Genomic DNA, 11,018 nt, shown 5'->3' on the forward strand with positions numbered 1-11,018 from the left:
ATAAAGACTGTGGATTTTTTTGACTCTTCATACTAACACAATTCTCACCCCTCTGGCTGAGTTCACCTGACCCAAGACTGCAGAGCTTTGCTTCACTTCTTCCAGGAGCACACGAGACCTGTGAGGCTGTGTCTTGAGGAGTGACTAGGAGATTGGCCCAGTCCTGTTTGCTCATGTATGTTATGTATTGATACCAAGGACACTCCTTTCTGTCAGATGGAAAGAGTCATTGATCTACAGGAACAAGAGCTCCCTTCTCCTCCCTGGCCATGCTACCCGATGCCCATGAGTACTCCACAGTCTCCAGCCAGAGGCACGTCTCACTCGGGGCTTGTCCAATTATCTGGATAGCAAATGGAGAAAAACAAACCACCCATCACCCACAAAATAGATCTTCCAACTGCTGCTTTTAGAAAAGCTCTTTGGACCCTTTTCACAAGATGGCACCAAGGGTGAAGAAGGAAGCTTCTGCCCCTCCTAAAGCCACAGCAAAGGCTCTGAAGGCCAAGAAGGCAGTGCAGAAAGGCATCCACAGCCACTAAAAAGGAAGAAAGAAGGGAGAAGAGGAAGAAGAAGAAGAAGAAGAAGAAGAAGAAGAAGAAGAAGAAGAAGAAGAAGAAGAAGAAGAAGCAGCAGGAGGAGGAGGAGGAGGAGGGGAAGGAGGAGAAGGAGAAGGAGGAGGAGGAGGAGAAGGAGAAGAAGGAGGAGGAGGAGAAAAGAAGAAGAAGAAAGAAGAGGGAAGAAGAAGGAAGAAGAAGAAGGAAAAAGAAAGAAGAAGAAGAAAGAAGAAGAAAGAAGAAGGAAGAAGGAAGAAGAAAGAAGGAAGAAGCAGCAGCAGCAGTGCACACTGGTTCAAGACACTGCAACTCTGAAGGTAGCCAAAATATCCTTGGAAGAGTGCCCCCAGGAGAAAGAAGCTTGACTACTATGCCGTCACCAAGTTTCTGCTGACCACTGAGTCCGCCATGAAGACAGAAAACAGCAATACACTGGTGTTCATTGTGGATGTTAAAGCCAACAAGCACCAGATCAAACAGGCTGTGAAGAAGCTCTATGACATTGATGCCGCCAAGGTCAACACCATGATTCGGCCTGATGGAGAGAAGAAGGCATATGTTCCACTGCTCCTGAAGACCATGCTTTGGATGGTCAACAAAATTGGGATTATCTCAACTGAGTCCTGCTGGATATATATACATAATACATATATAAAATTTCACCAGAAAAATAAATAAATAAATAAAAGCTCTTACAGGGCGGGTGCGGTGGCTTACACACTTTGGGAGGCCAAGGCTGCTGGATAACCTGAGGTCAGGAGTTTGAGACCAGCCTCACCAACATGGTGAAACCCTGTCTCTACTAAAAATACAAATATTAGCCTGGTGTGGTGCTGTGTGCCTGTAGTCCCAGCTACTAGGGAGGCTGAGGCAGGAGAATCGCTTGAACCAGGCAGGCAGAGGTTGCAGTGAGCCAAGATGGTGCCACTGCACTCCAGCCTGAGTGACAGAGTGAGACTCCATCTCAATAAATAAATAAATCAGCTCTTACATTTGTCTGGTTGACGCTGTGGCTACGTCACCACCCGCTCTGCCTGGCACAGTGCTTGGCCCCCAGGAGAGATTCAGTAAGTATTTGTTGAGTGAGCGATTCACACTGCACGGCCTCTGTCCATCTGCACACGGTTGTCCCAGCTCACTTTACCTGCACTGCCCCTCTAAGTAAGACCACTTGCGCAGGACCAGTGCAGGATACAGGTGTCTCAGCACCTGAGGCCGGAATTGAAGGGAGCATGAAGGTCCTACAGGATGGGCCAAGCTTTCAGAGGTGGTGTGGATAGCAGGAGCTCCATAGAGACCACACCAGCATCGTCTCTTCTATTTCCACTTTTAGAATAAATGAAGTCACTCTCCTGCTTAAAACCTTCCAGGAATTTCCCCCTTTTTCTTAGGGTGATCAAGTCTGAATTCCTTAACCCAGTCTACCTACCCCTCGCGGCTTCGCTCTTGACGCTCTGTCCTAACCCACCTCCCGCCACTGTCCCCTTCATCCACTGGGCTCTGGCCACCTGGCTTCCAAGTGCCACCCGCTCGCTTGCTGACTCAGGCTCAGCCTCATCTGTCCTTCACAGCACTCTCTCCATTGGAAACAGATGCTCACTGATGTAAGCCTCTCCCTTCAGACCATGAGCTCCACGAGGCAGAACCTCATCCGTCTTGCTCATCATCATCCCCACGAGAGGCAAAGTAGCAAAAGCCAAGCCAAGCTTGCTCATTCCAGCAGAATTTCACAAAGCCCCTGACTCTGCGACGACATACAGCAGCTCTCCGAAAAGATGCTTTGAAGACAGAACAGGATAGAGCACGTGGCTCCCTGTGTCTCTTGTCAGAGTCACTATATTCCTTAAAAGATAAATGACCATAGTCCTTGCCTTTTCCTACACAACATGTCTGATGGGGTTAGGGATTATTCCTCTGTAATGTATAACCAGATGTGCTCTTACACCCAAACCTTGATGTGATTCTGTGTCAGTGTAACATCTGCGCAAGTTTGATGTGATTTTTGCACATGCTGAATTTCCACCACCTGCATATAAGCTGTAGGCTAAATACTGTGGTGGAGCATTTGACAGAACCTCTCTAAAGGGCTGCTTCTGGGCTCTAGGCCCCAGTCAGTAAGACTTTTTGTGTATGCTTTATTTTAAAAATTTTTTTTTTTTAGAGATGGGGTCTTGCTATGTTGCCCAGGCTAGTCTTGAACTCCTGGGCTCAAGTGATCCTCCTGCCTCAACCTCCCAAAGTGCTGGGATTACAGATGTAAGCCACCATGCTTGGCCTAAGACCTTTGTTTTTTGTTTTTGGGTTTTTTGGGGGGTGGTTTTGAGACAGAGTGAAACTCTGTCACCCAGGCTGGAGTGCAGTGGCACAATCACAGCTCACTGCACCCTTGAACTCCTGTGTTCAAGCAATCCTCCCACCTCAGCCTCCTGAGTAGCTGGGACTACAGGCATGCCCCACCATGCCCAGATACTTTTTGTATTTTTTGTAGAGTTGGGGTTTCACTATATTGCCCAGGCTGGTTTCAATCTCCAGGCCTCAAAGGATCCACCTGCTTTGGCCTCCCAAACTGTCGGGATTACAGGCTTGAGCCACCATGCCTGGCCTCAACCTAAGACCTTTGAATAACACTAACTTTAAATCTTTAAAAGCTTGACTTTTTTTCATTAATTGGCACCCAGTAACATTACCTGTCACAGCGCAGATAAGCACTGAATATTGGAAGGAAGGGAAGGAAGAAGGTGGTGGGGTGGGGGGCAAGGAAGGAGGGAAGAGGAGAAGGGGTGGGAGGCAAAGACAGTGGGGGACGCTCCTTACTTTAGGAAGGCCCCTCCTTCCTACCCATGGACTTACAGATATCACAGAGACAGGCAGGGAGGAATTAACGAATAGCCTCCAAAAGACGATTCATTTCATTACATCCCATGCTCTGCAAAGAAACAGTCATTTTAGGAACTTTTCTCACGAAATTATATTGGTTTTATGGTATTGACTGCATTTTAATATTAGTCTGTTTCATTAAAGACAAATGCTTTCAAAAGCTTCCCACTGGAAACATGCCCTGGCCCAGATAGCATTGTGCTAAGCCTCTTAAATAAGCCATTTCTATAAAATCACCAATTCCCTCATTCTGAGCATAATGATGCAGGCTTTCTGACAGAAACTCAAAGTCAGGCCTGTTGTCACTGGGTTTTTCTAGGTTTTGTGAAGAGGCCACCCCTCACGTGGACTGGTAAGGGGCATTTTCCAAACCTCCTGGTTTCGTGGAGAAGGTAAGTCTAACACCAGCGTTTAGTACTCAAGGAGCCCTCGCCCTGTGCCAGCACTGGGAGAAGCAAGGCATGACTGGGTGAAGCTCTGCTTTGATCCACGTTCTGTTGTCCAACGGGTGGCCTCAGGTGGGGACTTCCTTTCCTCTGTAGAGTGAGGACTATGATACTCCCCATCTCGGGCAGTGACAAGGATCAAGGGTCAGGATGCTGAGTGGCCCATGAAGAAGGCTCTGAAGGCTGCGCGCGGTGATTCACACCTGTGATCCCAGCACTCTGGGAGGCTGACGTGGGCGGATCATTTGAGGTCAGGAGTTTGAGACCAGCCTGGCCAACAGGGTGAAACTCTGTCTCCAGTTAAAAAAAAAAAAAAAAAATTATCTGCGTGTGGTGGCAGGTGCTTGTAATCCCAGCTACTGGGGAGGCTGAGACAGGAGAATCCCTTGAACCCGGGAGGCGGAGGTTGGTTGCAGTGAGCCAAGATTGTGCTACTGCACTCCAGTCTGGGTGGCAGAGCGAGACTCTGTCCCAGAAAAAAAAAAAAAAAGCCTTTGATATAAAAGTTGACTGTTCTCGTTCAAGAAACCATCCAAGTGCATCCTCACAGGAAACTGACAATGGATGTGCAAGTATGAGTGCCACAGGCACGTATTTGCTGCTGTACGATTCTCATTGTGCAGAGGAGGAGACTGAGGTTTAGCGGAGTGATGCTAAGAGACAACTGTGGGAAGTCACCCTGACAATGTCAGGTCCTGGGGCAAAGGCAGGATTTTCACCCATGGGCCTGTCCTTCCAGCCCATGCTGTCCCTCAGGTCTGGGTCTGGAAGGAGAAGACAGCCACAGCTGTGTGTCCCTGCACCAGAATTGCCTTAACCCATGCAAAAACAGGTGAGATGCCAGAAGCTGCCACCGGCCGGTCTCCCCCATGGCCCAGCGGTGCTTTTCTCTCTCCAAAAACGAGCAGCAGACAAGGCAGCGGGGTCCACATTTTCACACTGGCTCACGAGCTCTGTGACCTTGGGAATGTCACCTCATCTTTTTCATCTTCAGATTCCTTAACTGTGAAATGAGAAAAACACATCCTGCTACACATAATCTAAAGGCTTATGGCGAAGATAGAATGGGATGATAAATGGTCCCATTCCTTACACATTTTGAAGGATTCCACACATGAAGTCTTTGGGCTTTGGGGTTTTTGGTCCAGCAGTCTCTCTGTGGTAACAGAAGCTCAGGCAGCCCTGGCTCCCGTGGAGTGGCCCCAGGACCTTGGTCCAAGTCCTTGGAACCTGTCAGACTCTCCTTCCCCCTTTGTAACTGGACAGTAAGCATGTCCCCTTCCTGGGGTATTGCAAGGGCTAAATGAGAAGGATTGTGAGGAGCTGTGTAAAGTGTAAAACTCTACCCAAGGGTGAGATGTTATTACTCCCTCTTTAGGGGCAAGGTCTGTTTTTCTTCCTCGCATGGCACTGTAGTTGCTTAATTGTGTGACCCTAGGGCAGGAGGGAAAATTAGAACTATCCAAAAGTTTCATGTCATTTCCTTTTTGTTTTTTTTTGATTTTAGAGACAGGATCTGACCCTGTCTTTCAAGATGGAGTGCAATAGCGTGATTATAACTCGCTGCAGCCTTGAACTCCTGGGCTCAAGCAATCCTCCTCCCTCAGCCTCCCAGCGTGCTGGGATTACAGGCCCCCAGCCTCATGTCATTTTCTTTTTTCTTTTTTTTTTTTTTGAGACGGAGTCTCGCTCTGTCACCCAGGCTGGAGTGCAGTGGCCGGATCTCAGCTCACTGCAAGCTCCGCCTCCCGGGTTCACGCCATTCTCCTGCCTCAGCCTCCTGAGTAGCTGGAACCACAGGCGCCGCCACCTCGCCCGGCTGGTTTTTTGCACTTTTTAGTAGAGACGGGGTTTCACCGGGTTAGCCAGGATGGTCTCGATCTCCTGACCTCGTGATCCGCCCGTCTCGTCCTCCCAAAGTGCTGGGATTACAGGCTTGAGCCACCGCGCCCGGCCGTCATTTTCAAATTCCATTTCAGACTCCCTCTCTTCCGTGCACAGTACTGATGCCAGTGAAGCAGAGTGGAAACCAGTGTTCATGACCACAGCCGCTCCCAATAGAGCCCGCCCAGGGCTGCACGTAGGCTTTCCAACCGCACGGGCACGTGTAATCACAGTCACAGAGCTCTGACTTCCTGAGAGCAATTTCAGAAGGAAAATGTATGACTGATCAAATATTTCTGGAATACAGATTCTGCACATTTCGATTAAAAATAATATTTAGGAAATATTCCAGGCTTTTGGTTGAAAGTGAAACATGAGGGTCATAAATATCTCATCGAGCTCATTAGGCCGGCCACGGTCCTCATGCCACATCAAGTAGGTCTCAAGCTCTGGGCTTCATTCATCACATGACTCTGTGATTATCTCGAAACCAGCAGCGAGTCCCTTTGTGGGAGTGATGATTAAAGAAGACATTCATAACTAAGAAGTTTCAAAGCCCATCTGTGCTGCTGACATGTGAAGAAATGCTGGGTGTGTGCAAACTGAGAAAGTGGTGTTTGGACTCCCCCAGTAGCTGTGGCGTGGGGTGAAAACTATATTTGGAAAAGGGACGGTGTTGTGGCAGGGTGGGTCCCACACTCACCCCCTCCCCTAAATAAGCAGAGAGGAAGGCCTCCGCTCTCTCCACACCTGAGCTGCTGCTTTTCCAGAACCGTTCACACTGCAGGGAGGGAGGTGAGGACAACATTGAACGGGACTCAGTGAATTCAGCCTGACAGAATCATGTCGGCGTCACCTTTAGCTATCGTTAGTGTTAGTGTATTTTATGTGTGGCCCAAGACAGTTTTTCTTCTTCCAGCGTGGCCAAGGGAAAGCCAAAAGATTGGACACCCCTGCTTTATAGCAACACAAAGCAGACTAAGACACCCCCATTCCAACAGTCTTGAATGAAAGCTTCCTTGCCATTTTTAACAAGTTCAGAATAATTCCTCTTTACCAGTTCCAATTCTACCCCAAAACTTAGTTGCAAGAAACCACCATCTGGTTTTGCTCGCAGTATGGGAGGGGGATGGGAGCAGTCTGTCTCGGACCTATGAGGAGTCAGCTGGGAGCTGGGGCTGAGCAGCCACTTCCCCGATGGCATCTTCACTTCCACGTCTGGCACCTCGGGACTTCCTGGCCTCTCCCTCTCTTCCTGGCAGCTTCTCGTCCAGGGCTTCACACCGTGGCGTTTCCAGCATGGTGAGTGCAGGCTTTCCTGAGACATCTTCCTTGGCGTGGCAGCTGACATTCCTGACTGAGTGTCCTAGCAGGGCCTGGAGAAACTGCAGAGCTGGAAGTCCCACATGTCACTTCTGCCACATGCTAGTGACTAACCGAGTCTCTGAGGATGGCTCAGAGTCAGAGGGAGGGAGGAACAGACTCCACTCCCAAAGGGGAGGTGGCTTGGTGGCTTACATATCCAGGGAAGGGAGGAATTGATGGTGGCATCTTAGAGACAAGCTACCCATCTACTGTCACCTGTTGCAGGTTTCACTACTCTCAAAACAGGACACCTGGCTGGTCACAGTGGCTCACACCTGTAATCCCAGCACTTTGGGAGGCCAAAGCGGGTGGTCATCTGAGGTCAGGAGTTCCAGACCAACCTGGCCAATATGGTGAAACCCCGACTTTACTAAAAATACAAAAATTAGCCAGGCGTGGTGGTGTGCACCTGTAGTCCCAGCTACTTGGGAGGCTGAGACAAGAGAATCGCTTGAACCCAAGAGGTGGAGGTTGCAGTGAGCCAAGATCGTGCCACTGCACACCCCAGCCTGGGCAACAGAGCGAGACCCCGTCCCAAAAAAAAAAAAAAAAGGATAAAAATTAAATTAAAACAGGACACCCTGAGGAACTAACCCTGGAGTCACTGACTTCTCTCTGACATTCCAAACTTCACAGTCACCTTATATTTTTAATAGTAGATGAGTTTCCAGCCTGAAATAATTCCAGTGGTCAAAGCTCAAACAATTTGAGCAACAGAGTAAATAACATCGTATTCAGTTATAATCCAAACTACAAAATAAAAATCCATGAGTTCTCACGAGGCAGGAGAATAAGGATTAGGGTAACCAAGGGTTAAGGCATAAGCAAAAGAACAGCAGGCACAGCCAGTTCTGGGCAAGATTCGTCAGCATCCAGGCCACATCCTCACTCCTGTGATAACAAGACAGAAATTTCCACTTCAGCTTCTGATTGACTGCGGGTCAAGTTTCCACTTCAGCCTCTGATTGGTTGTGGGCCAATCCTTCATAGGGTGTAACCAATTGGAGGCCTCTAAAGGGCACCTAGGAGTGTTACCAAATTCTTTCAGCCTAATAAAAACCCTAAACATTGCAATTGATGAGGGAGCTCTTGAGCTGCTTTCTCAAGCTCACTCGCACTCTGTGGAGTAAACTTTCCCTTCAATAAATCTGTGCTTTCACTACTCTGTTCTTTTGTTGCTTTGTTTGTGCTTTTTGTTCAATTCTTTGTTCAACATGCCAAAAACCTGGATGACTCAGAGTCAAGACCTTCCATCTGGTAACACTGACTGATAAAATGAATGAATGAACGAATAAGTGAAGGAGATGAGACGACTATCCCATACAAAAGAATTCCAGAGAGAGCAGTGCTTCTCCCAGCACGGAGTTTGAGCTCTGAGAACGAACAGACTGCCTCCTCAAGTGGGTCCCTGACCCCCGCGTAACCTAACTGGGAGACACCTCCCAGTAGGGGCCGACTGACACCTCATACAGGCAGGTGCCCCTCTGAGACGAAGCTTCCAGAGGAAGGACCAGGCAGCAGTATTTGCTGTTCTGCAGCCTCCGCTGGTGATACCCAGGCAAACAGGGTCTGGAGTGGACCTCCAGCAAACTCCAACAGACCTGCAGCTGAGGTCCTGACTGTTAGAAGGAAAACTAACAAACAGAAAGGAATAGCATCAACATCAACAAAAAGGACATCCACACCAAAACCCCATCTGTAGGTCACCATCATCAAAGACCAAAGGTAGATAAAACCACAAAGATGGGGAGAAAGCAGAGCAGAAAAGCTGAAAATTCTAAAAACCAGAGCACCTCTTCTCCTCCAAAGGAACGTAGCTCCTCGCCAGCAACGGAACAAACCTGGACAGAGAATGACTCTGATGAGTTGACAGAAGTAGGCTTCAGAAGGTTGGTAATAACAAACTTCTCTGAGCTAAAGGAGGATGTTCAAACCCATCGCAAGGAAGCTAAAAACCTTACTAAAAGATTAGACGAATGGCTAACTAGAATAAACAGTGTAGAGAACACCTTAAATGACGTGATGAAGCTGAAATCCATGGCACAAGAACTACGTGACGCATGCACAAGCTTCAGTAGCCGATTTGATCAAGTGGAAGAAAGGGTATCAGTGATTGAAGATGAAATGAAGGAAATGAAGTGACAAGAGAAGTTTAGAGAAAAAAGAGTAAAAAGAAATGAACAAAGCCTCCAAGAAATATGGGACTATGTGAAAAGACCAAATCTACATTTGATTGGTGTACCTGAAAGTGACGGGGAGAATGGAACCAAGTTGGAAAATACTCTTCAGGGTATTATCCAGGAGAACTTCCCCAACCTAGCAAGGCAGGCCACATTCAAATTCAGGAAATACAGAGAACACCACAAAGATATTCCTCGAGAACAGCAACCCCAAGACACATAATTGTCAGATTCACCAAGGTTGAAATGAAGGAAAAAATGATAAGGGCAGCCAGAGAGAAAGGTCGAGTTACCCACAAAGGGAAGCCCATCAGACTAACAGCGGATCTCTCAGCAGAAACTCTACAAGCCAGAAGAGAGTGGGGGGCCAAAATTCAACATTCTTAAAGAAAAGAATTTTCAATGCAGAATTTCATATCCAGCCAAACTAAGCTTCATAAGTGAAGGAGAAAAAAAATCCTTTACAGACAAGCAAATGCTGAGAAATTTTGTCACCACCAGGCCTGCCTTACAAGAGCTCCTGAAGGCAACACTAAACATGGAAAGGAAAAACCAGTATCAGCCACTGCAAAAATATGCCACATTGTAAAGACCATCGATGCTAGGAGGAAACTGCATCAACTAACGAGCAAAGCAACCAGCTAACATCATAATGACAGGATCAAATTCAGACATAACAATATTAACCTTAAATGTAAATGGGCTAAATGTGCCAATTAAAAGACACAGACTGGCAAATTAAATAAAGAGTCAAGACCCATCAGTGTGCTGTATTCAGGAGACCCATCTCACATGCAGAGACACACACAGGCTCAAAATAAAGGGATGGAGGAAGATCTACCAAGCAAATGGAGAACAAATAAAAAAGCTGGGGCTGCAATCCTAGTCTCTGATAAAACAGACTTTAAACTATCAAAGATCAAAGGAGACAAAGAAGGCCATTACATAATGATAAAGGGATCAATTCAACAAGAAGAGCTAACTATCCTAAATATATATGCACCCAATACAAGAGCACCCAGATTCATAAAGCAAATCCTTAGAGACCTACAAAGAGACTTAGACTCCCACACAATAATAATGGGAGACTTTAATACTCCACTGCCAATATTAGACAGATCAATGAGACAGAAGGTTAACAAGGATATCCAGGACTTGAACTCAGCTCTGCATGAAGCAGACCTAATAGATTTCTACAGAACTCTCCACCCCAAATCAACAGAATATACATTCTTCTCAGCACCACATCACATCTATTCCAAAACTGACCACATAGCTGGAAGTAAAGCACTCCTTAGCAAATGTAAAAGAACAGAAATCACAACAAACTGTCTGTCAGACCACAGTGCAATCAAATTAGAACTCAGGCTGAAGAAATTCACTCAAAACTGCACAACTACATGGAAACTGAACATCCTGCTCCTGAATGACTACTGGGTAAATAACGAAACAAAGGCAGGAATAAAGATGTTCTTTGAAACCAATGAGAACAAAGACACAACATATCAGAATCTCTGGAACACATTTAAAGCAGTGTGTAGAGGGAAATTTATAGCACTAAATGCCCACAACAGAAAGCAGGAAAGATCTAAAATCGACACCCTAACATCACAATTAAAAGAACTATAGAAGCAAGAGCAAACACATTCAAAAGCTAGCAGAAGGCAAGAAATAACTAAGATCAGAGCAGAACTGAAGGAGATAGAGAC

At 46.9% G+C, this 11,018-nt stretch overlaps 1 pseudogene; it reads left to right on the forward strand.

Moving 5' to 3' along the window:
* Positions 1–440: 440 nt before the first annotated feature.
* Positions 441–5,922, forward strand: LOC105553826 (annotated as a pseudogene).
* The last annotated feature ends 5,096 nt before the right edge of the window (positions 5,923–11,018 follow it).

This window comes from Mandrillus leucophaeus, unplaced genomic scaffold, assembly GCF_000951045.1.
Source record: "Mandrillus leucophaeus isolate KB7577 unplaced genomic scaffold, Mleu.le_1.0 Scaffold61, whole genome shotgun sequence".
Classification (NCBI taxonomy): Eukaryota; Metazoa; Chordata; class Mammalia; order Primates; family Cercopithecidae; genus Mandrillus; species Mandrillus leucophaeus.